Source organism: Procambarus clarkii, chromosome 90, assembly GCF_040958095.1.
Source record: "Procambarus clarkii isolate CNS0578487 chromosome 90, FALCON_Pclarkii_2.0, whole genome shotgun sequence".
Taxonomy (NCBI): domain Eukaryota; kingdom Metazoa; phylum Arthropoda; class Malacostraca; order Decapoda; family Cambaridae; genus Procambarus; species Procambarus clarkii.
Window position 1 is genome coordinate 12,698,261 of NC_091239.1, and position 27,949 is coordinate 12,726,209.

Consider the following 27,949-nt stretch of genomic DNA (forward strand, 5'->3'; position numbering starts at 1 on the left):
TATCTTCTATCTATCTTGAGGTTATCTTGAGATGATTTCGGAGCTTTAGTGTCCCGTTTAGTGTTTGGGGGCCTCGTAGCCTGGTGGATAGCGCGCAGGACTCGTAATTCTGTGGCGCGGGTTCGATTCCCGCACCAGGCAGAAACAAATGGGCAAAGTTTCTTTCACCCTGAATGCCCCTGTTACCTAGCAGTAAATAGGTACCTGGGTGTTAGTCAGCTGTGACGGGCTGCTTCCTGGGGGTGGAGGCCTGGTCGAGGACCGGGCCGCGGGGACACTAAAGCCCCGAAATCATCTCAAGATAACCATCTCAAGATAACCTCCCCGCGGCCCGGTCCTCGACCAGGCCTCCACCCCCAGGAAGCAACCTGTGACAGCTGACTAACACCCAGGTACCTATTTTACTGCTAGGTAACAGGGGCATAGGGTGAAAGAAACTTTGCCCATTGTTTCTCGCCGGCGCCTGGGATCGAACCCAGGACCACATGATCACAAGTCCAGCGTGCTGTCCGCTCAGCCGACCGGCTCTCCATCCTCCCGGGGTAGGATGTAATTACGCGTTAACTGGTTATTGATTGCTGGTTTTGTACTTGTGTAGTGTCTTGCTGATGTCGAGTCTTCTGTTTCCTTATAACTTGATGCATATATGCTTAAGCTATTGGGCTCCATCCGGGAGAATATGATCTATACACATAACCAGACTATTATTAGAGATATTACTACCTCCACCACCACGGTGGAGTGGGTTGAAGTGGTTGGGGATGGTGGAATGGGGGATGGTGGGGGGGGGGGGATGGAGGTATGCTGGATCATATGGCCGTGAAATAGCTTTTTGTTCAACTCATTAGTGAGTGCAGATGGCCATCCATCGCCTCCCTCCACCCCACCCCATCCCTCCCCCATTAAACCCCATCCCCACCCCTCTTCCTTGCCCTAGTCTCTACTTCCTTGAAGAAGCCTCCGACCCATTGCTACACCCCCCCCCCTTCCCTCTTTTCCCATGTCATGGCTGTCCCATGTACCCATCACTCATCATATCCCATCCCCTCCCCCATTTCCCATCCCTCTAGGTCTCACCCCACCCATGTCCCACCCCCCAATCATGCCCCACCCCCATACCCCCCACTACCCCATACCCCCACTACCCCCCATACCTCCCACTACCCCCATACCCCCACTACCCCCATACCCCTACACCACCCCCATCACCCCCACTACCCCCATACCCCCCACTACCTCCATACCTCCCACTACCCCCATACCCTCCACAACCCCATACCTCCCACTACCCCCATACCTCCCACTACCCCCATACCCTCCACAACCCCATACCTCCCACTACCCCCATACCCCCCACTACCCCCATACCCCCACTACCCCCATACCCCTACATCACCCCCACTACCCCCCACACAACATTAAACACGCCCCCACTCAGTTTCTTAAGAACCCGAGACTATGCCAGCAAGCTCTCTGTAAGACAAGACCTATTTACACCCGACATGTGGACATGACATATGCTCATATATCATGTGTAATAGCTTATGTATCATATGTGACATGTATGACATACCATATGTCCATATGTAACAGTTTATGTACTCAGGTCCCATTTAGTCCCAATTCTTTATCTCAAATAATTGACTAATCTTCTAAAATTTAATTTTTAATTATCCTCCATAAAAAAATCCTCTACTGCTAAATTATTCCTTAATAATTGAGTCAAATTATTACTAAAGAGAAAATCCACTTGGGCTGTAAAGTAGGATCGAACTTGCGATCCTGGCATTGCCAAATCGCATACTCTACCATTTGGGGTTGTTTATGCGACTTGGTAATACAGAGGTCGCAAGTTCGATCCCACCTCACAGCCCTAGTGGCTTTTCTCATCGATATATATATATATATATATATATATATATATATATATATATATATATATATATATATATATATATACTGTGTTACTTATATATAGCTAAGCTGTTTAAGGGTTATTGAGCTAAGCTGTCTAAGGATATTGACCTAATCTGTCTAAGGATTATAGACCTAAGCTGTCTAAGGATTATTGAGCTAAGCTGTCTAAGGATTACTGAGCTAAGCTGTCTAAGGATATTGACCTAAGCTGTCTAAGGATTATAGACCTAAGCTGTCTAAGGATATTGAGCTAAGCTGTCTAAGGATTATTGAGCTAAACTGTCTAAGGATTATAGACCTAGGCTGTCTAAGGATTATTGAGCTAAGCTGTTTAAGGATTATTGAGCTAAGCTGTTTAAGGGGTAATTAAGTAATCAGTTAACCTCTTTCTGAACACATTAAATTTATTTATGCAATTAACCCTAACGTACAAAATGCGGTGGTTTAGGGACATTAAAACCACCGCAATATTGACGCTTGTGTGGACTAATGAGTATCGACTCCGGTAGCGTTAGTAGGTCAGGTTTTGACGTTTCTGCGTTGACTAAAACGTCACATTTTTTACGAAGTGGAAATAGTGGGAATTGGCTCCTTTGGGGCCCATTTTATGTACTCATTTTATATCTCTTAGAGCCTGGTTCAAGAGCTGGAGCCCGACTTGACCTTTGACCTGTCTTGGGTCACCTCTGGTAAAACAGGTTTTTTTACGTTTATAGTGAAGTAAAAGAGACTCTAGAGGGTCAAGACTCTTGAGCTCTAGCTCAAGGCCCCGCTACTAGAGCGACGACGAAGGGGTTCCAGGCAGGGTCGGCGTACTGCTGCTGTTACGGCCCTCTCGGGACGCAACGGGGTTCTTACTCTGATGTCGTTAGAGGAAGATATATATCCGACCCCAAGCCAGTAGAGGCTTTCAAGGGATGCGATCCATGACGCAAGTAACTTAAAGGGAGTAGGGAAAGAAAGCTAAGAACTTAATATAATATAATGTTCACCTTCACCGTTTAAATATATATAATAAAAGAGTACACAAGGGGGAGGGGTATTAACACTTTACAAGGGGATCAACACTGTAGTCTTCTGCTGGAGACTATGGATCCTCGAAGCTAGGTGCTGAGTCCGCGGTGCTTTCTTCGTGGCCTCAAGACGTGTCCTCTGAGAACGCCGAGTCTACCCTGGCCACAGGTCAGCCACAACACAGGTCCACTGGGGGCACCGTCGTGGAGGCCGTCAACCACACGTCCAGCAGGTCTGCTGGCAGGTACTGAGCCACCAAGGCTGGTACGGCCACTCCACGAGCGATAAAAGGGGTACGCCCTAGACAGGAGTCTCGTGTGATATCACCAATCACCCTCCTGTCCTCAATACCCCAGTGGATTATCGTCTCCAACCGTCGGTCCCGGGTAAATCCTTCCACTGCCACTCCACTGGCAGGCTTAACACACCACAGTGTTCTTCCGGGGGGACGACGTCACGACAGCTGCAGCAAACTTCACTGTATGGAGACTGGCTGCCTCGGGTAGACTGACTTCACCTTCAACACAGTGGTCCCAGGTCGGCTCTGTAAACAGACACGTCATCAATAACTGGGACACTAATACACCACACTCACAGGCTCAGATACAAACGCCCGACATATCCACTCCATAGATGGCGCTGTCGTCGGAGCACCACCTCACCAGAGGTCAGGAGCGGCGGTGTTGAGCGCTGAACCAGACTGGAAACTGGTCCTCGAGGCCAGTACACGCTGTCCTCACTAGGTGTCGTCGTTCGTTTGGCGGGGGTTTCGGGAGCTGACCCACAGATGGCGTGTTTGTCACTGCTCCAGGCACGGACGCTGGATCCGGGTTCGTAACAGCTGCTCCGTCTTGTTAAGTTCGGAGTCACGTGTCCGGGTTGAGATCTGTGTCTTGTGAACTTCCTAAGTCATTTTCTCAGAAGATTTTAACCCACACAGGTGGGGTTAATTGGCTGTTAGAGAGGTATCATTCTGTAGTTTATTGATGGTTAGGTTTGATGGTTGTATTGAAGGTCGGGAGGGAGCCGGTCAGCCGAGCGGACAGCACGCTGGACTTGTGATCCTGTGGTCCTGGGTTTGATCCCAGGCGCCGGCGAGAAACAATGGGCAGAGTTTCTTTCACCCTATGCCCCTGTTACCTAGCAGTAAAATAGGTACCTGGGTGTTAGTCAGCTGTCACGGGCTGCTTCCTGGGGGTGGAGGCCTGGTCGAGGACCGGGCCGCGGAGACATTAAAGCCCCGAAATCATCTCAAGATAACCTCAAGAAGGTTCTGGGGGATTTGTTGATATATATTATATAGGATATCCTATATATATTATATAGGATCTGGTTATATGAGGAGTTGTGGGGTGTTTAGGTGTTTTGGTGTAGGTCTGTTTGTCTCTGTGTCTGTCTGTGTGTCTGTCTCTGTCTCTCTGTCTCTCTCTCTGTCTCTGTCGTCTGTCGTCTGTCTCTGTCTCTCTCTCTCTTGTTCTCTCTCTTGCCTCCTTCCTCTCCTCCTCCTCTTCTTACGATCCAAGAGAGACAGAGAGAGAGACAGAGAGAGAGAGAGAGAGAGAGAGAGAGAGAGAGAGAGAGAGAGAGAGAGAGAGAGAGAGAGAGAGAGAGAGAGAGAGAGAGAGAGAGACAGAGAGACAGAGAGGAGAGAGAGAGAGAGAGAGAGAGAGAGAGAGAGAGAGAGAGAGAGAGAGAGAGAGAGAGAGACATAGAGAGAGAGAGAGAGAGACATAGAGAGAGAGAGAGAGAGAGAGAGAGAGAGAGAGAGAGAGAGAGAGAGAGAGAGAGAGAAGAGAGACAGAGAGAGAGAGAGAAGAGAGAGAGAGAGAGAGAGAGAGAGAGAGAGACACAGGAGCTGGTGACAGTGTAGTGAGCCACCACCCTTCCCACTGACGGAACAGACAGTATAGTCTCCTCTTACACCCAGCCGACGGAGCCACACATCTCCCATAATTAGTATCACATGAAGCACACTCCCTCCCCACCCCCATTCCACCCCTCTTGTAAACCCCTTCCCCTTTCCCCCCTATTGTATACCCTTCCCCTACCCCCCCCCCCCCTCCCTTTCCCATCCTTTGACAGGTGAAACCATGGGCCTACACGTCCAAGAGCTGGAGCTCGACCTTGCACGAGTACCTGAGGAGAAATAGGTGAGTCCTTGCACATATTCGCGTGCAAACACGATTGATTGACAGTTGAGAGGCGGGACCAAGGAGCCAGAGCTCAACCCCCGCAAGCTCCAAAGGATACCGGATCAACCAGGCTGTGACTCATACGTCAGGCTGCGAGCAGCCGCGTCCAACAGCCTGGTTGATCAGTCCAGCAACCAGGAGGCCTGGTCGACGACCGGGCCGCGGGGACGCTAAGCCCCGGAAGCACCTCAAGGTAACCTCAAGCCCGAATCTTGAGATTACGGAACAGTTTGGCTGGAACAAAGGAGCATTTTTAGGAAGCTTGTGTGACGTGGTAACTAAGAAAAAAGTCCACTACGGGATCACCATAGCCCGTGCTACTTTAATGTTCTTTTGAGGTCATTCTGACGATCGGTTGTGTGTCAGGGAATACCTGTGACGGGTTTCAAGAGTTGTTTTACTCGTGGAGTCCGCCTTGGGGGAGGGGGGTGTTATCTTAGTTAAGTGATGGTTAATGTTCACTGATAACATTGACTTGTTTCATTATGTTATCTTATGTTATTTGATTGTTTTTTATACCCCAGCCACTTGGGGTGGACGGTAGAGCGACGGTCTCGCTGTATGCAGGTCGGTGTTCAATCCCCGACGGTCCACAAGTGGTTGGGTATCATTCCAATTCCCTCCCTCTAACGTCCCATCCTAAATCCTTATCCTGATCCATTTTCTCTCTCTCTCTCTCTCTCTCTCTCTCTCTCTCTCTCTCTCTCTCTCTCTCTCTCTCTCTCTGTCTCTCCCCCCCTCTCTCTCTCTCTCTCTCTCTCTCTCTCTCTCTCTCTCTCTCTCTCTCTCTCTCTCTCTCTCTCTCTCTCTCTCTCTCTCTCTCTCTCTCTCTCCCCCTCTCTCTCTCTCTCTCTCTCGCTCTCTCTCTCTCTCTCTCTCTCTCTCTCTCTCTCTCTCTCTCTCTCTCTCTCTCTCTCTCTCTCTCTCTCTCCCCCCCTCTCTCTCTCTCTCTCTCTCTCTCTCTCTCTCTCTCTCTCTCTCTCTCTCTCTCTCTCTCTCTCTCTCTCTCTCTCTCTCTCTCTCTCTCCCCCCCCCTCTCTCTCTCTCTCTCTCTCTCTCTCTCTCTCTCTCTCTCTCTCTCTCTCTCCCAACACACATGGGGCAGTAAGTGATCTCAACTCATTAAAAAGTAATTACGAACCCGACCACCACCACCCCCAACACCCCCACTACCACCTCCACTAACACCACCACCACCCACCACCCCCAACACCCCCACTAACACCCCCACTACCACCACCACCACCCACCACCCCCAACACCCCCACTACCACCACCACCACCCCCAACACCCCCACTAACACCCCCACTACCACCACCCACCACCCCCAACACCCCCACTAACACCACCACCCCCACTAACACCCCCACTAACACCCCCACTAACACCACCACCACCCACCACCCCCAACACCCCCACTAACACCCCCACTAACACCCCCACCACCCCCACCACCACCCCCACTAACACTTGGAGAACTCCTCTTCCAATTAAACCAAGATGCAAGAGCACCAGTCAGAGGACCAGAAGCCCTACCCAGAAAGGACTCGAACCCAGACAGCCAGGAGCACTATGCAAGCGGCGTACATGGTACCTTAACCACTCGACCAACAGTGACCGTACAAAAGATGTTGGTAGCCGAGGAATTTTATCGAATCGCCTCACTTTGTTGGACTAATGTGCTTGGGGACCATTCAAGCTTGTTTGCATTTGTGTTACTCACATGACCGCCACGAAGTGAGGTGATTCGATGAAATAACTATGCCCAAGATTACCACCAAGTGCCGTCGGGACGGTGGGGATATAGCCTCGGCTACCAACATCTTTTGTACGGTCACTGTTGGTCGAGTGGTTAAGGTACCATGTACGCCACTTGCATAGTGCTCCTGGCTGTCTGGGTTCGAGTCATTCCTGGGGTGTGGAGTTTCAGTTTTATATATATATATATATATATATTGTGACGATAATCTCCTTCAAGAGATTGAGCCTGCTCTTCCCTCCATAATTACGTCTTCACAATTATATAAAAAGACTATGGAAGAAATGTCCAACAACACCAGCAAGGCTTGCCAGGGTGAGCAGAAACGTATGCAGCCAGCCACCTGTTCGAACTCCAACCACCAAACTACCCGTTGATCGCTACGGCTCCGCTGATTGGTCGCCGGTCTGGCTGCACCTGCCTCGCCCCCCCCCAATACTACCTGATGTCTGGGGTCGCCCCAACATCAGTCCTCAGAATGTTCAGTGCTTTCGTGGCCATCACACCTCCCAGCTAGACTCTAGCGTGTACTGAGAGAGGTGGTGGCTTTAAGCCAATATTCCAGCACCTCCCACTTAACTTTGTGTTGCACTTCTTGTTATTTTGCCTTAACGTAACTTTTCATTTTGTCATTTAAGTATTCTTATTATTTTGATTCATTGATTTTATTATAAGAATTTGTTTGTGCATTATTTTCATGTTTTGATTTATTTAACGTCATTAAAATTTCATTGTTAAAGTTTACTTGTGTTTTGTGTGTCTTCTCCTTACCTTACCACAGACGAAGTTCCAGTTTTTCTATTTTTTTTTATAACTATGTGACGAGGCCATACCCTTAGCCTTAAACAGCCGAACACCAACGAGTTACCGTCACAAGTTATATGGGGGCCTGTCCTAGGAGCTTCACTCAGGTACTGGTGCCAAGTGGTAATTTATGGTAAGCGTATTTAACTTTGTTAACGTAGCTTTACTATTTTTCATTCAATTTCATTTTTTATAAGGTGCGGTGTATTGTGCATTACGAGAGTAACATATAGTGAAGGTGAGACAACTTTGGATTACGTGGTGACTGTAGGCCTCAGTCATACTCTTAATTGGTCATCTCTCCCTCCATGTTATTACTCGTATTTACCATCTATGTCCCTTGAATATTTCTCATTCTGACAGATCATCATATTGGTACCCTGGTACTGTGGTCTGCCCCGGGTCAAGAGTACCCAATCTTCTGCAATCTGACTGTAGGAGGACAAAGAGGGCCATAGTTCCTCTAGCTCGAACTTTAGTTGCTGAATTGGGACCTCAGCAGCAGTTCTCGTCACCAGTTGACACCTCGCACCCCTACACGTCAGTCAGAGATGATGATACATACAACGGTAGGGAATTAGCTTATTTTTTCAGAGCACAAAAGTTCGCTAATTCTGTAAGTATCATATTAAATTCAGTGGGAAAAACTTGCTTTATGTCCTATAGAGACTTGGCAAGGTATGCCTACATCCTTGGACTACCAATTTTACTTTTGAAGCATTTAACTGTTTCATTTGTTTTCGAAACTTTGTTTCATTTGTTAGTAGGATTTTCTTGCCCTTATTCTCTTACATGAGTACCGGGTACAAGATTTCCTGCGCCCTTGATTTAATTTAATCATTTAATATCTTTCACTTAACGTTAATTGTTAAAGATCACACAGGATAGGTACCAGTTGCCACGTTGTCCTGTTTCTGACATTTCATTATTGAACATTCGTGTACCTTTATTTGCTAATTTCACCATGTTTCGTCTCCAAACTTTCCGTGCAAATCCAGCAGGTGAAATAGGGACTTTAAGTCGTGCCAAGAGGACTGAACTACAAACTCTTGCACATGAGTATCAACTAGAAGTTCCCTACCAAGCCAACAAAAATGACCTACACAACCTGTTGCTGGATTACTATTTAGAGCAAGGTAAGATAGACTCTGAAACTCATGAAACTTACTATATTGCAGATAAACCTGACTTGGCAACGCTGAAACTTAAACTAGAGCTGGCCAAGATTGAACGTGAGCAGCAAAGAGAAGCAGCTGCCATACGAAGAGAAGAACACGAACGTGGACTCGCCCTCCAGGAACGTGAGGTTGCACTACTCCAGGAGCGGGAACGAGTACAGCTTGAAACACTCCAGGAGCGGGAACGAGTACAGCTTGAAACCAAACGACGCGAGTTGGAGATGCAACGCGAACATGACAAGCAACAAGCAACTCTGGCTCTAGAGTGTCGTCAACGTGAAATCGCCTTGGAAACTTCACACTTCACTCAACGCCAGCAAGCTACTGCAAATCTTCCCGTCAGTTTTAATATATCACATGCAAGTAAGTTAATGCCATCCTTTGTAGAAGCAGAAGTTGATGTGTTCTTTACCACCTTTGAAACCCTTGCTAATCAACTCAGTTGGCCTGTCGACCAATGGGCCACACTTCTCAGAGTCCATCTTACAGGTAGAGCTGCAGTCACACTCAGTACTTTGGCGTCTGAGAATGACTACTACACTCTGAAACAAGCAGTGTTGGACGCCTACCTACTTTCCACCGAAAGTTATAGAAGGAAATTCCGTGACCACCTGAAGGCAAGTACCACTACCTTCCTCGAGTTTGCTAACACGAAACGGAGGTATTTCATGAAATGGCTGGAAGCAGCACATGTCTCTACTTTTGCAGAACTCGTCAACCTGATGCTTGTTGAAGAATTCTTGAGACGTGTGCCGCCTCCTGTCCGCCTCTACTTAGCAGATAAAGAAGAAACCGACTACCTGAAGTGTGCTAAGTCGGCTGACACTTACAGCCTCATCCACCGGCTGACACCTGAACCATCCTCCAGTAAGAAGTCGTGGTACAGTTACGAGAAGGTGAGCCCCGATCAAGCTGGTTCACAACTGTACTGCAAGTATTGTAGACTCTATGGACATACCATAGACAAGTGTGGTAAGTCTCAATACAAGGGAACCACTGACCAACAACGACCCAAACCAACTCCTCCTAAGTCCGGTAAGCCTGTGATGAATGTTGGTGTTGATGTTCATGATCTTTCTCTTTTCAGTAACCACCTGTATACTGGAACTGTCTCTGCCAACGGTTCAAATCCGGAGGGACGTTTCAAATTGAAGATCTTGAGGGACACAGCGGCTCTACAATCGATCATCTTGAAGTCGGCTGTGCCCAACATAGTCTACACCGGGGAAACAGTCTTCATCACTGACCTCACTGCTACCACTCCATACCCTCTCGCCAGAGTCCACCTGGATTGTCCCTACGTGAACGGGGAAGTCCAAGTCGCCGTCAGGGAAAAGCCTTTTCCCATGCCTGGAGTGCAACTTCTCCTAGGCAACGACTTGGCAGAAGACCTGCAACCGACCAACCTGATCGTCATGGACAAACCCCAGGTGTGTAACTCTGTGCCCAGAAACCCTATTCTTGAGTATGTTCCAGCAGAGGTTCAAGAGAGTGATGAAGTTTCTCCTCCGGTTCTCGTGACCACCCGTGCACAAGCCGCACGTCCACAGCCAGCTGACTCTACTGCTACCGCTGTCCCTCAAGACCCTCAGAAACTAACCCCGCATCTGACCAAGTTGGAGTTCTGTAAGTTGCAGAGGGAAGATCTTACTTTAACACCATTGTTTTTCCAGGCTGAGACTCAACCCGACAGTATTCCTGGGTTCTTCCTAGAGAACGACTTGCTTTACCGCAGATATAGACCCAGTAAACTGAAGGAGGAGGACGATTGGGCCAACACCGAACAACTTGTGATTCCCACCAGCCTGCGGCCCACTATTCTACACCTGGCCCACGGAGCATTCTCCCACTACGGCTTCAACAAGACTTACCATGGGATTCGTCAAGACTACTACTGGCCAGGTATGGTAAACAACGTCAAACAGTACGTAAAACAGTGTCATACATGTCAGATGGCAGGCAAACCGAACGTCTCCATTCCCAGAGCACCACTGATTCCCATACAGGTGCCTGCGGAACCTTTCCACAGACTCATAATAGACTGTGTTGGTCCTTTACCTCGGACCAGTTCAGGTAACGCCTACATCCTAACCATCCTGTGTCCTACCACCAGATTTCCCATAGCAGTTCCAGTGAAGAACATCACGGCTGCTACGGTTATAAAACATCTATTGAAGATCTTCACTCAATACGGATTTCCCAGGGAGATTCAAAGTGACTGTGGCACCAACTTCACCAGTGATCTCTTCAAAAGGACACTGGAGGAGTTCAACATCAAACAGGTATTGTCCAGCCCCTATCATCCTGCTTCACAGGGTTCTCTTGAACGTAGTCATCAGACCATCAAAGCACTCTTGAAAAAGTTTTGTAGTGAAACCTCAAAGGATTGGGATAAGCAGATTGACCTAATAATGTGTATTTTCAGAAGTCTCCCCAATGAGTCCCTAGGAGTATCTCCTTATGAGATGCTCTACGGCCGTAAGTGCCGTACTCCCCTTAAGGCTTTCAAAGACTCTCTCAGAGATGCCACCTTCAGTGAGCATCAGAATGTGCCCCAGTTTCTTCAAAACCTTCAACACATTCTAGAGAGAGTCCACCGCTTTGCCCATGATAATCTATTGAAAGCCCAGGTGAGAATGAAGACTCATTACGACCAGACCAGCAAAGTAAGAAAATTCAAGCCGGGAGACTTCGTCCTTGCTTATTTCCCTATCCCAGGTTCACCTTTACAAAACAAATTTTCAGGACCCTACTGCGTCAAAGAGTGCAGAAACAACAACACATACGTCATAGAGACTCCAGATAGGCGGCGGAAGACCCAGCTGTGCCACGTCAACCTCCTAAAGCAATATAATGGTACTCCTCCCACTGTCTTGATTAATTGTTCTACCTTCACAGAACCCTACATCCACAGTGAGACCATCCCGGCTTCTTCTCCCGAAAGCACTGACAAGGAGTCGGCGCTTTCTAATTCCAAAATCCTTAATGATCTTCCCAAATGCTTTCAGGATAATAATCGTGCTCCTATGCCCTCTTCTAATTCCACTCTCACCTCGTCAGATAAGCCCTACATCCTCCATGTCGACGCCTATGGTACCGACGATGGTGGTGTCGTGATGCAGCAACGAGGCGAGAAGAATACACCTGTCAGCGACTACTGCTACAAGGAACGATGGAACAATTGGCAAGGAGCTACTCTTCCTCATCCTGAAGCTTCAGCACTTCACTCCACACCTGAAAAGTGCTCGGTCCACCATCAATACGGACCACACCACCCTACACCTCCTGCAGCACGCCCACTTCTTATCTCAACGTCTTCTACTATGGGCTTGCTAACTGCAGAAATTCAACCTGGAGACACGCTATACCAAGAGTCTGACAACATCTTAGCCCATGATCTCTCCAGAGTTTATGAAGTAGAAGCAACTCCATCCATTACTCCACCACATAACGACGTACTTCTTCCAGAACCGCAGGCTTCGGGGGAGAGTTGTGACGATAATCTCCTTCAAGAGATTGAGCCTGCTCTTCCCTCCATAATTACGTCTTCACAATTATATAAAAAGACTATGGAAGAAATGTCCAACAACACCAGCAAGGCTTGCCAGGGTGAGCAGAAACGTATGCAGCCAGCCACCTGTTCGAACTCCAACCACCAAACTACCCGTTGATCGCTACGGCTCCGCTGATTGGTCGCCGGTCTGGCTGCACCTGCCTCGCCCCCCCCCAATACTACCTGATGTCTGGGGTCGCCCCAACATCAGTCCTCAGAATGTTCAGTGCTTTCGTGGCCATCACACCTCCCAGCTAGACTCTAGCGTGTACTGAGAGAGGTGGTGGCTTTAAGCCAATATTCCAGCACCTCCCACTTAACTTTGTGTTGCACTTCTTGTTATTTTGCCTTAACGTAACTTTTCATTTTGTCATTTAAGTATTCTTATTATTTTGATTCATTGATTTTATTATAAGAATTTGTTTGTGCATTATTTTCATGTTTTGATTTATTTAACGTCATTAAAATTTCATTGTTAAAGTTTACTTGTGTTTTGTGTGTCTTCTCCTTACCTTACCACAGACGAAGTTCCAGTTTTTCTATTTTTTTTTATAACTATGTGACGAGGCCATACCCTTAGCCTTAAACAGCCGAACACCAACGAGTTACCGTCACAATATATATATATATATATATATATATATATATATATATATATATATATATATATATATATATAGTGTGTGTGTGTAACTTAATGAACATATAACTAAAACAAAACACTGTTTTTTTATCATTCACTTTACCACATACAAACCCCCCCTCCCCCCACCCACCCCCCTAACCCCCCACCCCCTCTCTTGTGTTTAACATGGCTGGCAAATGGAGCTGTTTTTTTTTCACAGAGAGAGAGAGAGAGAGAGTCGACTATGGCTCCGGCAATGGGAATTATTTAGCGCCAGAATCAATAGTTAAATGGAACGTAATGCCACTTTTATGCCGTATAAAATTATTTATTGTTATATATGCAATAATCCGTGACAGCCATGCCAATTTAACTCTAACAAGGTGCTTTTTTGGGGGGGGGGATTTTTTTTTTTTTTTTTTTTTTTTTCCATCCGTACAGGTGACTGAACAAAAATTATTTAATGATTCGATGTGTTGTTTTAAATGCTGTTGTTGTTGTAATTAGTTAGTTAAACAACTGTTGTTTGATAATAATAAAAGGCTTATATGGAGTCCAGTTTAAGAACTAGCCTTAAATTAAGGCTTAGATATGATCCTGTAACCACCTGCCCTTAGATTAAGGCTTAGATGTGGTCCAGTAGCTAATTATTCTCTTAGATTAAGGCTAAGATGTGGTCCAGTAGCTAAGTATACTCTCAGATTAAGGCTTAGATGTGGTCCAGTAGCTAAGTATACTCTTAGATTAAGGCTTAGATGTGGTCCAGTAGCTAAGTATACTCTCAGATTAAGGCTTAGATGTGGTCCAGGAGCTAAGTATACTCTTAGATTAAGGCTTAGATGTGGTCCAGTAGCTAAGTATACTCTCAGATTAAGGCTTAGATGTGGTCCAGTAGCTAAGTATACTCTCAGATTAAGGCTTAGATGTGGTCCAGTAGCTAAGTATACTCTCAGATTAAGGCTTAGATGTGGTCCAGTAGCTAAGTATACTCTCAGATTAAGGCTTAGATGTGGTCCAGTAGCTAAGTATACTCTCAGATTAAGGCTTAGATGTGGTCCAGTAGCTAAGTATACTCTCAGATTAAGGCATAAATATGAGCCATGACTTATAGATTAACTATTAGATTTAGATATGACCCTTAATAACCACCTCATTCAGCCTGACCATAAGGCTGACCATTAGACGTCCAGCCCACACGTCTGAAAATAAGGGGAAAGGAACAGGACGTTTCGGTCCATTGTGGACCATTATTAAGTCTTAGGTTTCAGTCTCTTTTAGGCTTTTCATTGGCGTTTCTCTAGCGTTGGTATCCGTTTGTCTCTTTTTTTGTTTCTCTTCACAATTAAGGCCTCCTGTCGTTTTCTTTATGGCTATGGTATATTTCTTACTTTCATGCCATCTTCTAACCCTCAGGCCTTTCCCCCTTTTTATATTCTAATCGTTATAATATTACCAATCTTTCCAGGACTTGTTAATGATCAAATCAGGTGTGTGTTAGGGGGTAATCTCCTATATCTGAACAAATCCACAAGGGCCGTGACGAGGATTCGAACCTGCGTCCGGGAGCATCCCAGACACTGCCTTAATCGACTGAGCTACGACAGGGGGGGGGGGGGACAATGAAAACTCAGATGCATATATAAAACAGACATATGTATATATATATTAATCTGTATGTACACAGGAACATGAAATGGGGTTGTTAACGATGCAACGACAGTCGTTAACCTGACAAGACACTTAAATACTACTTTGTACAGCATTTACAAGTAATAGAATAATTCTCTAGGGGGTTTGTATATGTATTTATGTATATATATATATATTTATATGTGATTTTTATAATATGTGGATATAGCTGGATTTGTGTGGATATGTAATATTTCATGTTTATGTTAAATAGGCTGTTTTATTGTCTAATTAGATATATATATATATATATATATATATATATATATATATATATATATATATATATATATATATATATATATATATATATATATATGTGTGTGTGTGTGTGTGTGTGTGTGTGTGTGTGTGTGTGTGTGTGTGTGTGTGTGTGTGTGTGTGTGTGTGTATGTGTGTGTGTGTGTGTACTCACCTAGTTGTGTTTGCGGGAGTTGAGCTCTGGCTCTTTGGTCCCGGCTCTCAACTGTCAATCAACTGGTGTGTGTATGTGTGTTTAGGGGTCAGGGTGAGGGGGGAGAGGGGGGGGTGTGTGGGGTCAGCGAGCGAGGTGGTGCAGGTACAGAGCAGCGAGAGGGGAGTGGGGGTGTAGGGGCCCCCTATACGAGAGGGGGGCAGGACACAACAAAGGGGGCGGAGGAGGGGGCAAAAGCCCCCCCGGATAAGCAGACATGGGCGGACTGGGCGGCTGTGTGGGCGTGTTGACGTCACATCCGGGGTTCTGCTTCTTCCATTTGGTCCGTCGGTTCTGGAACCAGATCTTCACCTGCGTCTCCGTCAGGTTGAGCGCTAGCGCCAGGTTCAGCCTCTCGCAGACGCTTAAGTATCGCGTCTGCTTGAACTTATTCTCCAAAGATACGAGCTGCTCGTAAGTGAAGGCCGTACGAGCTCTCCGGGGCTTCCCGCCCCCGGAGCCGCCCCCAGGGCCGCCCCTCCGATGGCCGCCGGGGGACGTCGTCCCTTCGTCTTTCGTCCCTACGTCAGCCTCGTCCCCCGAGTCTGAACACACTGTTTGGAGGAGAAAACCTGCAGTTAGATTTCGGACTACGTCAGTTCAACAATGTGTAATTGGACTTGACACTGATTAATGTCAGGTAATTGGACTTGACACTGATTAATGTCAGGTAATTGGACTTGACACTGATTAATGTCAGGTAATTGGACTTGACACTGATTAATGTCAGGTAATTGGACTTGACACTGATTAATGTCAGGTAATTGGACTTGACACTGATTAATGTCAGGTAATTGGAACTTGACACTGATTAATGTCAGGTAATTAGAACTTGACACTGATTAATGCCAGGTAATTGGAACTTGACACTGATTAATGCCAGGTAATTGGAACGTGACACTGATTAATGCCAGGTAATTGGAAGAAGTGAACATAGGCCTCATAAAATTGCCAATTAATTAGGAAATACTTAAGAAAATTCTCAGAAAATTCCCCATTTCGAGGTATTGCCAAAACGTTACGAGAGTGCTGGTGGTAACATTATAAAAAAAACCTCCTCGTGGAGGGTAAATTGCCGATTTTATTTTAACGTACGTGAGACATAACCTGTAGTATGCATCACCATGCAACTGTAGCATAAGTTATCATCCCCGAAGGAAAGTGCTGATGTTTCCTCCACAGTGTGTGTGTGTGTGTGTGTGTGTGTGAGTGTGTGTGTGTGTGTGTGTGTATGTGTGTGTGTGTGTGTGTGTGTGTGTGTGTGTGTGTGTGTGTGTGTAATTACCTAAGTGTAGTTACAGGATGAGAGCTACGCTCGTGGTGTCCCGTCTTCCCAGCACTCTTTGTCATATAACATGTGTGTGTGTGTGTGTGTGTGTGTGTGTATGTATCTTAGGCATTTGATGCCACACAACTTCCAGAGTTCCTCTACTCCAACAAGAGCTTATAGAGTCCCCTCTACTCCAACGAGAGCTTATAGAGTCCCACTACTTTCACACATCCACATTTCCGCTACACATACGGAAACGTCCGAATTTCCACTACTCACGCCAGCGCTCTCCAGCGCATCTCTTCACGGTCTCTCCCTCGTGGAGTGGCACGGCGCTCTCGGCTGCCCCATCCAACCACTCTGTAACACAAAGCCTCGGTTTATCTCACACCGCTGGGATATTAACAGTGATAATACAGCTACAATATCCGTGGCTCCACCGGTCACTGTGAGGAATTGTGCGGCTGCCGGCATGGGTTCGAACACTACGCTGATAGCTTTTTAACTTCTTTTCTAGTCTACGCTGATAGCTTTTTAACTTCTTTTCTAGTCTACGCTGATACGCTTCACAGAAAATAGTCCACGCAGATACGCTTCACAGAAAATAGTCCACGCGGATACGCTTTACAGAAAATAGTCTACGCGGATACGCTTTACAGAAAATAGTCCACACAGATACGCTTTACAGAAAATAGTCCACGCGGATACGCTTTACAGAAAATAGTTACGCAGATATGCTTTACAGAAAATAGTCTACGCAGATACGCTTCACAGAAAATAGTCTACGCAGATATGCTTTACAGAAAATAGTCCACGCAGATACGCTTCACAGAAAATAGTCTATGCAGATATGCTTTACAGAAAATAGTCTACGCAGATATACTTTACAGAAAATAGTCTACGCGGATATGCTTTACAGAAAATAGTCTACGCAGATACGCTTTACAGAAAATAGTCTATGCAGATACGCTCTACAGAAAATAGTCTACGCAGATACGCTTTACAGAAAATAGTCTACACAGATACGCTTTACAGAAAATAGTCTACGCAGATACGCTTTACAGAAAATAGTCTACGCAGATACGCTTTACAGAAAATAGTCTACGCAGATACGCTTTACAGAAAATAGTCTACGCAGATACGCTCTACAGAAAATAGTCTACACAGATACGCTTTACAGAAAATAGTCCACGGAGATACGCTTAACAGAAAAACACCTTTAAGGGAATAGTTTACTAACTCCTAAGGAGGAAGGCTGAGCTATCCATACAATCAAGTTCACAATGGAATTTGATTTACTAAGGAATTCACGTCTACGTGAAATGACGTGAATTTTCATATAACTTTTTGACACGTAATGTTAGTTATATTATGGAGGGCCTGATTCACTGCCATCACCAGAATCTGAGATTGGAGATTAGAGTGTGCTTCATATTACTGTTGATTATCGAACAATTTTCACTGCATTAATTGGGGGGCTCCGAGCCCCCCCGGGTCCCCCCAGAATCCAAACTGGGGGCGTAGCTTTTCCACCTCAACTTCACTACACATTAACCACATCGTTGCGTGGATGTGCACACGCTCGTGTATGTGTGTGTGCGTGTGCGTGTGCGTCGCTTTCGTAAAGCTAGCATTTTTGCGTTTTCCTTACGGCTTATGCAGATGACACTAGGAGATAGATAAAGATTGGGCGGATAGTCGGCTGGGATTGTTCTCAGCTCCTGTAGCTGAAAGAGTCTGAGGCCAGATACCTCAGTAGCTTCAAGGTTTCCACATTCCTACCTGGGGATATTCCTGTCTGGGATATTCCTGTCTGGGATATTCCTGTCTGGGTTATTCTGCCCGGGTTATTCCTGTCCAGAATGTTCCTGCTTGGGATATATATATATATATATATATATATATATATATATATATATATATATATATATATATATATATATATATATATATATATATATATATATATATATATATATATATGTATATATATATACACCCTTCCCAGGGCATTCCTTTCCGGGATATTCCTGTCCTGAATCTGAGGAACAGATGAGAGGCGGGATCCAAGAGCTATAATTCACTCCCTTCAAGTAAAACTACGTGAATACACTGTACCACTCGCTGCTACAGTGGACTACCGGTACACTGTAGCACCAACACATCACCGTACCTTCACCTCACTGTACCATCCACATCTACACTGTGCACCATCACTACACTATACCCTCCACAACACTGTACCCCCACCTAAAAAAAAAATTACACCGTACCAACCCACAGTTTTAACTGAAGCTAACTATGGTGTCACGGTCGTTTGCTCGTTACAGCCGAGGGTAATGACCGGGCTGTAGTTTGATGGCGCGACGCAATTAATGCTTTCCAGAGAATATTGCTAATTGCAACGTTGAAATATGTGGCGGGTTCGGGCCGAAATTTTATACACGTGCTCGGGTACGCCATCCCCGTATGCAAATTGATATTGTTATAGGTTCAATAAAAATCGCAGAGCTCCCTGCACTGGGCTGTGACGTATATTGCTGGTAAAATGTATTAGGCTGATATTCATGGTGGTGATTTAACTTCTAGTTTATGTCTGTTTGATAGAAATGAAACATTAATGTTTTAGAGTTGGAATTCTGATTGTGTATGTTCCTGTTTTAATAGTATATGTATGAGTGTGTGTGTGTGTGTGTGTGTGTATATATATATATATATATATATATATATATATATATATATATATATATATATATATATATATATATATATATATATATATATATAATTAGGTTCTCAATTTATACGCTTTCTGTATATTCTGTATTTCTGGGGAGCCGGTCGGCCGTACAGCACACTGGACTTGTGATCCTGTGGTCCTGGGTTCGATCCCAGGCGCCGGCGAGAAAGAATGGGCAGAGTTACTTTCACCCTATGCCCTTGTTACCTAGCAGTAAAATAGGTACCTGGGTGTTAGTCAGCTGTCACGGGCTGCTTCCTGGGGGTGGAGGCCTAGTCGAGGACCGGGCCGCGGGGACACTAAAAAGCCCCGAAATCATCTGAAGATAACCTCAAGATATACTCTATCAATTTTTATCCAGTTCACTTTAATGAGCATTTGTTTTTTTAGTCACTCGAAGGAATATTATAGCCATAACAACCTCGTAGCGCTTCAGAAATCATCAACTATTTAATAAACACAAACAAACCCGTTCAATAACTGCCGAGAGATGTACAGGTTTCGCCAGAGATTGCGTAAATCTTTGATAAATCAAAGAGGCAGCGAGCGGTAGTGTAAGCGACCTATCCGCTCCCTTTGTTTACACCGCCATTGTGACTGTAACCGACCCCGCGCCAGGCTCCTCCGCCTGTGTCATATATTTTAGCGTTTTTACACCCGTAGCACTACACACCTGGCGCCAGCGGGGGTGTAAGTGGTTCATCAAGTGGTCGAGGTGTTTCGTGTTGAGCGGTAACCAGGAAATCATCAGTGTAGAGGTGAAATCATCAGTGTTTTGAAGTTGGTGTTTGGGTATGGTTTGTGGGCGGCCCGCCGTCTCTTGTGCCCTGCCACCTGTGACTGTCAACACGGCTGTTATGGTCGCTGACGGTACAATAGCGCCTTGGGCTGCCACCTGTGACTGTCACCACGGCTGTTAAGGTCGCTGACGGTACAATAGCGCCTTGGGCTGCCACCTGTGACTGTCAACACGGCTGTTAAGGTCGCTGACGGTACAATAGCGCCTTGGGCTGATACCTGTGACTGTCAACACGGCTGTTAAGGTCGCTGACGGTACAATAGCGCCTTGGGCTGATACCTGTGACTGTCAACACGGCTGTTAAGGTCGCTGACGGTACAATAGCGCCTTGGGCTGACACCTGTGACTGTCAACACGGCTGTTAAGGTCGCTGACGGTACAATAGCACCTTGGGCTGACACCTGTGACTGTCAACACGGCTGTTAAGGTCGCTGACGGTACAATAGCACCTTGGGCTGCCACCTGTGACTGTCAACACGGCTGTTATGGTCGCTGACGGTACAATAGCACCTTGGGCTGACACCTGTGACTGTCAACACGGCTGTTAAGGTCGCTGACGGTACAATAGCACCTTGGGCTGACACCTGTGACTGTCACCACGGCTGTTATGGTCGCTGACGGTACAATAGCACCTTGGGCTGCCACCTGTGACTGTCAACACGGCTGTTATGGTCGCTGACGGTACAATAGCACCTTGGGCTGACACCTATGACTGTCAGCACGGCTGTTAAGGTCGCTGACGGTACAATAGCGCCTTCAGCTGACACCTATGACTGTCAGCACGGCTGTTAAGGTCGCTGACGGTACAATAGCGCCTTCAGCTGACACCTATGACTGTCAGCACGGCTGTTAAGGTCGCTGACGGTACAATAGCGCCTTCAGCTGACACCTATGACTGTCAACACAGCTGTTAAGGTCGCTGACGGTACAATAGCACCTTGGGCTGACACCTGTAGCTGTCAACACAACTGTTAAGGTCGCTGACGGTACAATAGCACCTTGGGCTGACACCTGTAGCTGTCACCACAGCTGTTAAGGTCGCTGACAGTACTAGACCGAGAAGTCAGTACGTGGCTCCCACTAAATGCTTCAAATACTATGAAAAAAACAGACATTTATATTTTATTTACATTGAAAAATAGGTTTAAGTGTTTGGTTTTCACGTCACGTAATTACGGACTCGGCCGCCAGCATTTTGTTAAGCATAAAACACTTATTTGTACATTGAAAGAAAAAAGTGCTAATGTGGATAGCAGTTAATGGCAGCAAAATGTCGCTGTAGCCTATGAAACGTGAACAACAGTGTCGCTGTAGCCTATGAAACGTGAACAACAGTGTCGCTGTAGCCTATGCAACGTGAACAACAGTGTCGCTGTAGCCTATGCAACGTGAACAACAGTGTCGCTGTAGCCTATGAAACGTGAACAACAGTGTCGCTGTAGCCTATGAAACGTGAACAGTGAAACAGTGTCGCTGTAGCCTATGTAACGTGAATAGTGAAACAGTGTCGCTGTAGCCTACGAAACGTGAACAGTGAAACAGTGTCGCTGTAGCCTATGCAACGTGAATAGTGAAACAGTGTCGCTGTAGCCTACGAAACGTGAACAGTGAAACAGTGTCGCTGTAGCCTATGAAACGTGAACAGTGAAACAGTGTCGCTGTAGCCTATGAAACGTGAAACTGTCGCTGTAGCCTATGAAACGTGAACAGTGAAACAGTGTCGCTGTAGCCTATGAAACGTGAACAGTGAAACAGTGTCGCTGTAGCCTGTGAAACGTGAACAGTGAAACAGTGTCACTGTAGCCTATGAAACGTGAATAGTGAAACAGTGTCACTGTAGCCTACGAAACATGAAGGCGAACAGTGAAACAGTGAATATATATAAGGACAGCAGCCTAGCAATTCCCTGGGAAGAAAGCATGGTAGACTTCTGCTTCAATTGGCTCTCTTCACGGCTGTCTACGGTAAGTACAATAGTATTGTTGTATTTGTATGTAAGTAGTATTGTATTTTGCGACCGGTACTGTATTAGCTCTGCCATTCTATTTTATATTTCATACATTTCGGACATGAATTTTTTTGGTCCTCCTAGGAAAACATTCCCGACATTATTAAACACTAAATATTATGGGGCAAATAGGGATTTATTAGGAAAAATTCACTGTTTAAACAACTTATCAGGGAATATTAACAGAGGGAAAAATGGGTTTGAGATTATGCCCCAAAGTTCACAAAGATTCATGAACAAAATAAAGAATAATGGGATTGACATACTGAAATAGGGGAATAGGCTATTCCCTAATTCTTTAGAATGTACTACACATAGAATTGATCTTTACATAATTTGATATCTATCACAAATCTTATCAATTATAAAGCTATCTAATTTATATAATCCTAGATTTGTATTAATATTAGCTAATTGATTACTTTTTATATATATGTGTATTAGGATTCAATATTTTGTTTCGCTATATATATTTTTTTGACCTTTGTATCGATCGACTGCTTATTGAAGTGATCAGAAACAGTCAATTAAGTTAGCACAAGTTGTCAAGTCATAATATTACCTATTCCGAGTACTTTCATATATATAATGAGAATTCTTGTCCTCACATATATATCTTTTGTGTGTAAATTCCAATTTTTTATACCATTTTCTTTTGATTTAATATAAGTTCGTCTCTATAATGGCTATAATATATTTGGCTCTAGAATGGTTATTTGCCTGTCTTAGTTCTCTATTATCATGTTGGTATCTATTGGTAACATTGGTAATAGATAATATTATCTATTGCATATTGTCTTAGGCTTCCCTGACCATATAATCATTTTTTTTGTACCTTGCTCTATTAATAATTGTGTGAACTAGTCTATATTTTGCGATATTGTCAGACAAATAGATTGGTTTAAATAGGGGGGGATTTGTCCCTATTTATCGCATTGTTGTTTTCATGCTGTGCCTTGAAAATATATGCGGTAGCCTCGCGACTTGCTGGGTCGGGGTTCGATCCCTCAATGTAGTTGATGTATGTAGTCTTTCATTGTAGCTCAGACCCCCCATCTCCTATACCCCAGGGGGGAGCCTTTGTGTGTGTGTGTGTGTGTGTGTGTGTGTGTGTGTGTGTGTGTGTGTGTGTGTGTGTGTGTGTGTGTGTGTGTGTGTGTGTGTGTGCTCACCTAATTGTACTCACCTAATTGTGCTTGCGGGGGTTGAGCTTTGGCTCTTTGGTCCCGCCTCTCAACTGTCAATCAACTGTGTGTGTGTGTGTGTGTTCGTGAGCTGTAGGAAGAAAGGGCATTAGTTGCTGTCTACATCTTGATAATGTAATGGATACACACACACACACACACACACACACACACACACACACACACACACACACACACACACACACACACACACACACACACACACACACACACACACAGTCAAATGCAACTGACGACGCTGCTAAAGTCGAATTCACAACCAACAATTGACGAGAAACAACTCGAAAAAGAACTCGAGGAATTGCTTTGGTTATTGTAAACAGTTGATAGAACATATTTGTTTAGGCTTGTGGGATAGGGGGCGAGGGATGACACTGAGTGGGGTAAGTGGGGATAGGAACAATCCTGGATAGAGAGGGATAGAGGATTAACACCAGTTATCAAAGGGAAGGAATGACTCTAGGTCATATGATGAATATGACACACACACACATATATATATATATATATATATATATATATATATATATATATATATATATATATATATATATATATATATATATATATATATATATATATGACACTGATTGTGGAGGCCTATCACAGCCCCACTGATGGGTGGTGCTGCGATAGGCTAGTGTTATGATAGGCTTGGATAGGCTGCGTTAGGAGGGTGGGGGTGGGGGTTGGGGGGTTTAGATAGAAGATAGCGTCAAATAGGCCTGCCACTGCTGAAACGGAACATTTATTTCGTCAGTCACTATTTTTGAAACCCCATTTATAGTGGAGTAAGTGAGTAGCCGCGTTAATGGGGGTCGCCCACTATGTTTTATATCCTCATAAAAATGTGCCTCATGGACCACTGACTCAGGCAATTAAATAACCTCTATATATGTATATATGAATATATATATATATATATATATATATATATATATATATATATATATATATATATATATATATATATATATATATTCGAGCTTGTGACCTGAATAATACTGTGAATACCGTGACACCGAAAGGCTGGGTGACGGCATTGTATTTTACAGGTCCGAGTTCGATTCTCCGATGATTTAAATAAATGAAATGTTTTTTTTTTTAATTTTTTCGCATTTTGGGTTCGAATCCCGGATGGAACAGAAATGGTTGGGCACGTTTCTTTTCACCTAATGCACCTGTTCACCAAGCAGTTAATAGGTGTTCGGGAATTAGGCAACTGTTGTTGGGGTCAGTAATTCGACCTGGGGGGGGGGGGGAGGAGACCCCGATATAAGCCTAACGTATATACATACACAAGATGTATGTATATATGTTATACATACGTATAACGTATGAATTATCTTTCTTGAGGGAGATAATTTGCGCACAAGATGAATTATCACTTAAACTCACCTAGCTGCGCTTGCGGGGGTTGAGCTTCGGCTCTTGGGTCCCGCCTCTCAACTGTCTCTTAGTTGAGTCTTAGCTTCTCACAAGACGCGTGGCTCCGTCTTGAATGTTTTATGGAAAAGGAATCCCAAAGTAGTTCGAATCCCATTACCGATTTGGGAGATGTAAAAGTGATGTATATGTCTTGAAGAAATCCACAAGGGCCGTGACGAAGGTTCTAACCCTCGTCCGAGAGCATCCCAGACGCTGCCTTAATCGACTGAGCTACGACATGGTCAAAAGAATTGCAACCGGGAAATCATCCTGATCTACCACGGACTGTGGTAGGTCAGTCCTACCACAGGTCATTACACACTATTGTAATGTGTGTGTAATGTATTGATTGATAAAGATTAAACCACCCAAGAGGTGGCACGGGCATGAATAGCCCGTAACTGTATGTAATGTATATGTCTTAATTTGTATATAGGGCCATAGACCTGACTTCCCTACACCTGGCCTTCATAGACCTGACTTCCCTACACCTGGCCTTCATAGACCTGACTTCCCTACACCTGGCCTTCATAGACCTGACTTCCCTACACCTGGCCTTCATAGACCTGACTTCCGTAGACAGTCTATTGGCGCCTGGCTCATTAGGCTGCAGTATTTGTCACGTGTGTTTGTTAACAAGACATATATTCATCAATTTCCACTCCGATTGTGTTAATTGATGGGCTGAATATCAATATGTTCTTGTCTAATCCTATGACAGGAAAGTATATTAATTCCTCTCATAGCATTATATACTTTATATACTTTTATATAAATTTATATTTTTTTATAAATATATGAATTTATATAATTTAGATAATTTATATAAAAGTGTATAAAATGCCTTCGTGTGATAGACCATTTTTTGTTTACACAGGAAGGTACAGGAGCAGACGACTGCTGACTCCTTTTTTTTTTTTTTTTTTTTTCGCAGGGATATTCCTGCGCGGGCCCTAAGCCTCTGGCTGGCCCACTGGGCGGGCCCTAAGCCTCTGGCTGGCCCACTGGGCGGGCCCTAAGCCTCTGGCTGGCCCACTGGGCGGGCCCTAAGCCTCTGGCTGGCCCACTGGGCGGGCCCTAAGCCTCTGGCTGGCCCACTGGGCGGGCCCTAAGCCTCTGGCTGGCCCACTGGGCGGGCCCTAAGCCTCTGGCTGGCCCACTGGGCGGGCCCTAAGCCTCTGGCTGGCCCACTAAGTGTTGCTTGGGTCTGTTTTACTTGGGCAGAGTGTGAGTATTTATGACTCGTATGGTCGCTTCAGTAAGATTTTGTCCCATGTGTTTAACAACTTCTTCTGCTCTGTTGAATCTAAGTTGAAATCTTAATGGGTTTGTAACTGTGCACTATGTTAGATAATGTTCCAGTGGTCTGTTGTGGATGTAACTGTGCACTGTGTTAGATAATGTTCCAGTGGTCTGTTGTGGCTGTAACTGTGCACTGTGTTAGATAATGTTCCAGTGGTCTGTTGTGGATGTAACTGTGCACTGTGTTAGATAATGTTCCAGTGGTCTGTTGTGGATGTAACTGTGCACTGTGTTAGATAATGTTCCAGTGGTCTGTCGGGCATTTCTCCAGTGTTGACATTTCCTCTCATCTTTCGGAACCTGTAAGCCTGTTTCCCATGCACATGGGTATCCAAGCCTGATGCGATGTAAGTGTACTTCTGTTGCTCTACTGCTCCCTGTCATCAAACTAAGTGGTTCATAGTTGGTTGAATTCTTGTACCAACCCGCAGATCCTGATGTTGCAACTGCTGTGTTGTGGTCACTGTACATCTTTTGCATTGCTGTTTCTAATTACTTTCTTAATCTGTGATAGACTCTGTGGTATGTAAATGTCTACATTTCTCCTCTTAGTAGCAAGTTTTGCAGCTTCGTCTGCAATGTCATTTCCTATTATTCCCACATGACTTGGCACCCAGTTGATAAGTACCCGTCGGCCTTGTCGTTTGAGTGTTTACATGAATGATATGACATTTGTGATCAGATGGATGTTATCACATCCTGTAGGCTGGCTGAGAGCTTTCCCTTCCCATAGCTCATGGTAAGCCTTACCCTACTAGTTTTACACAGGAGGGTACAGGAGCAGACGACTGCTGACTCCTGTTAGCTGGCTGAGAGCTTTCCCTTCCCATAGCTCATGGTAAGCCTTACCCTACTAGTTTTACACAGGAGGGTACAGGAGCAGACGACTGCTGACTCCTGTTAGCTGGCTGAGAGCTTTCCCTTCCCATAGCTCATGGTAAGCCTTACCCTACTAGTTTTACACAGGAGGGTACAGGAGCAGACGACTGCTGACTCCTGTTAGCTGGCTGAGAACTTTCCCTTCCCATAGCTCATGGTAAGCCTTACCCTACTAGTTTTACACAGGAGGGTACAGGAGCAGACGACTGCTGACTCCTGTTAGCTGGCTGAGAACTTTCCCTTCCCATAGCTCATGGTAAGCCTTACCCTACTAGTTTTACACAGGAGGGTACAGGAGCAGACGACTGCTGACTCCTGTTAGCTGGCTGAGAACTTTCCCTTCCCATAGCTCATGGTAAGCCTTACCCTACTAGTTTTACACAGGAGGGTACAGGAGCAGACGACTGCTGACTCCTGTTAGCTGGCCGAGAGCTTTCCCTTCCCATAGCTCATGGTAAGCCTTACCCTACTAGTTTTACACAGGAGGGTACAGGAGCAGACGACTGCTGACTCCTGTTAGCTGGCCGAGAGCTTTCCCTTCCCATAACTCATGGTAAGCCTTACCCTACTAGTTTTACACAGGAGGGTACAGGAGCAGACGACTGCTGACTCCTGTTAGCTGGCCGAGAGCTTTCCCTTCCCATAGCTCATGGTAAGCCTTACCCTACTAGTTTTACACAGGAGGGTACAGGAGCAGACGACTGCTGACTCCTGTTAGCTGGCTGAGAGCTTTCCCTTCCCATAACTCATGGTAAGCCTTACCCTACTAGTCCCCCTGGAACACAACCCGAAAATCATTTACCAACCAGGCACCCAATCACTGCTGGAAGAACAGAGACGTTGCATTCAGGATTGGCATCTAGTGAATCCTTCCCCGGCCAGGATTCGAACCCAGACCAAGTTGATCGCGACACGAGAGGCGAGTGTGGCCCCACAGCGCTAAAGAGGACTTTGTCTAAGGCAGCTATAACCTGCCACAATCGTCTCTAAGATAGTTGTAAGGGCTTAATTGACGTGATTTACACCTCTCTTGACACAGGAAATTGTCAGTTTACAAAGTTTGACATTAGGCGCTATCCTCTGGTATTAACTTAAGGATATATAAAGTAGGATACCCTACTCTACCCTATTA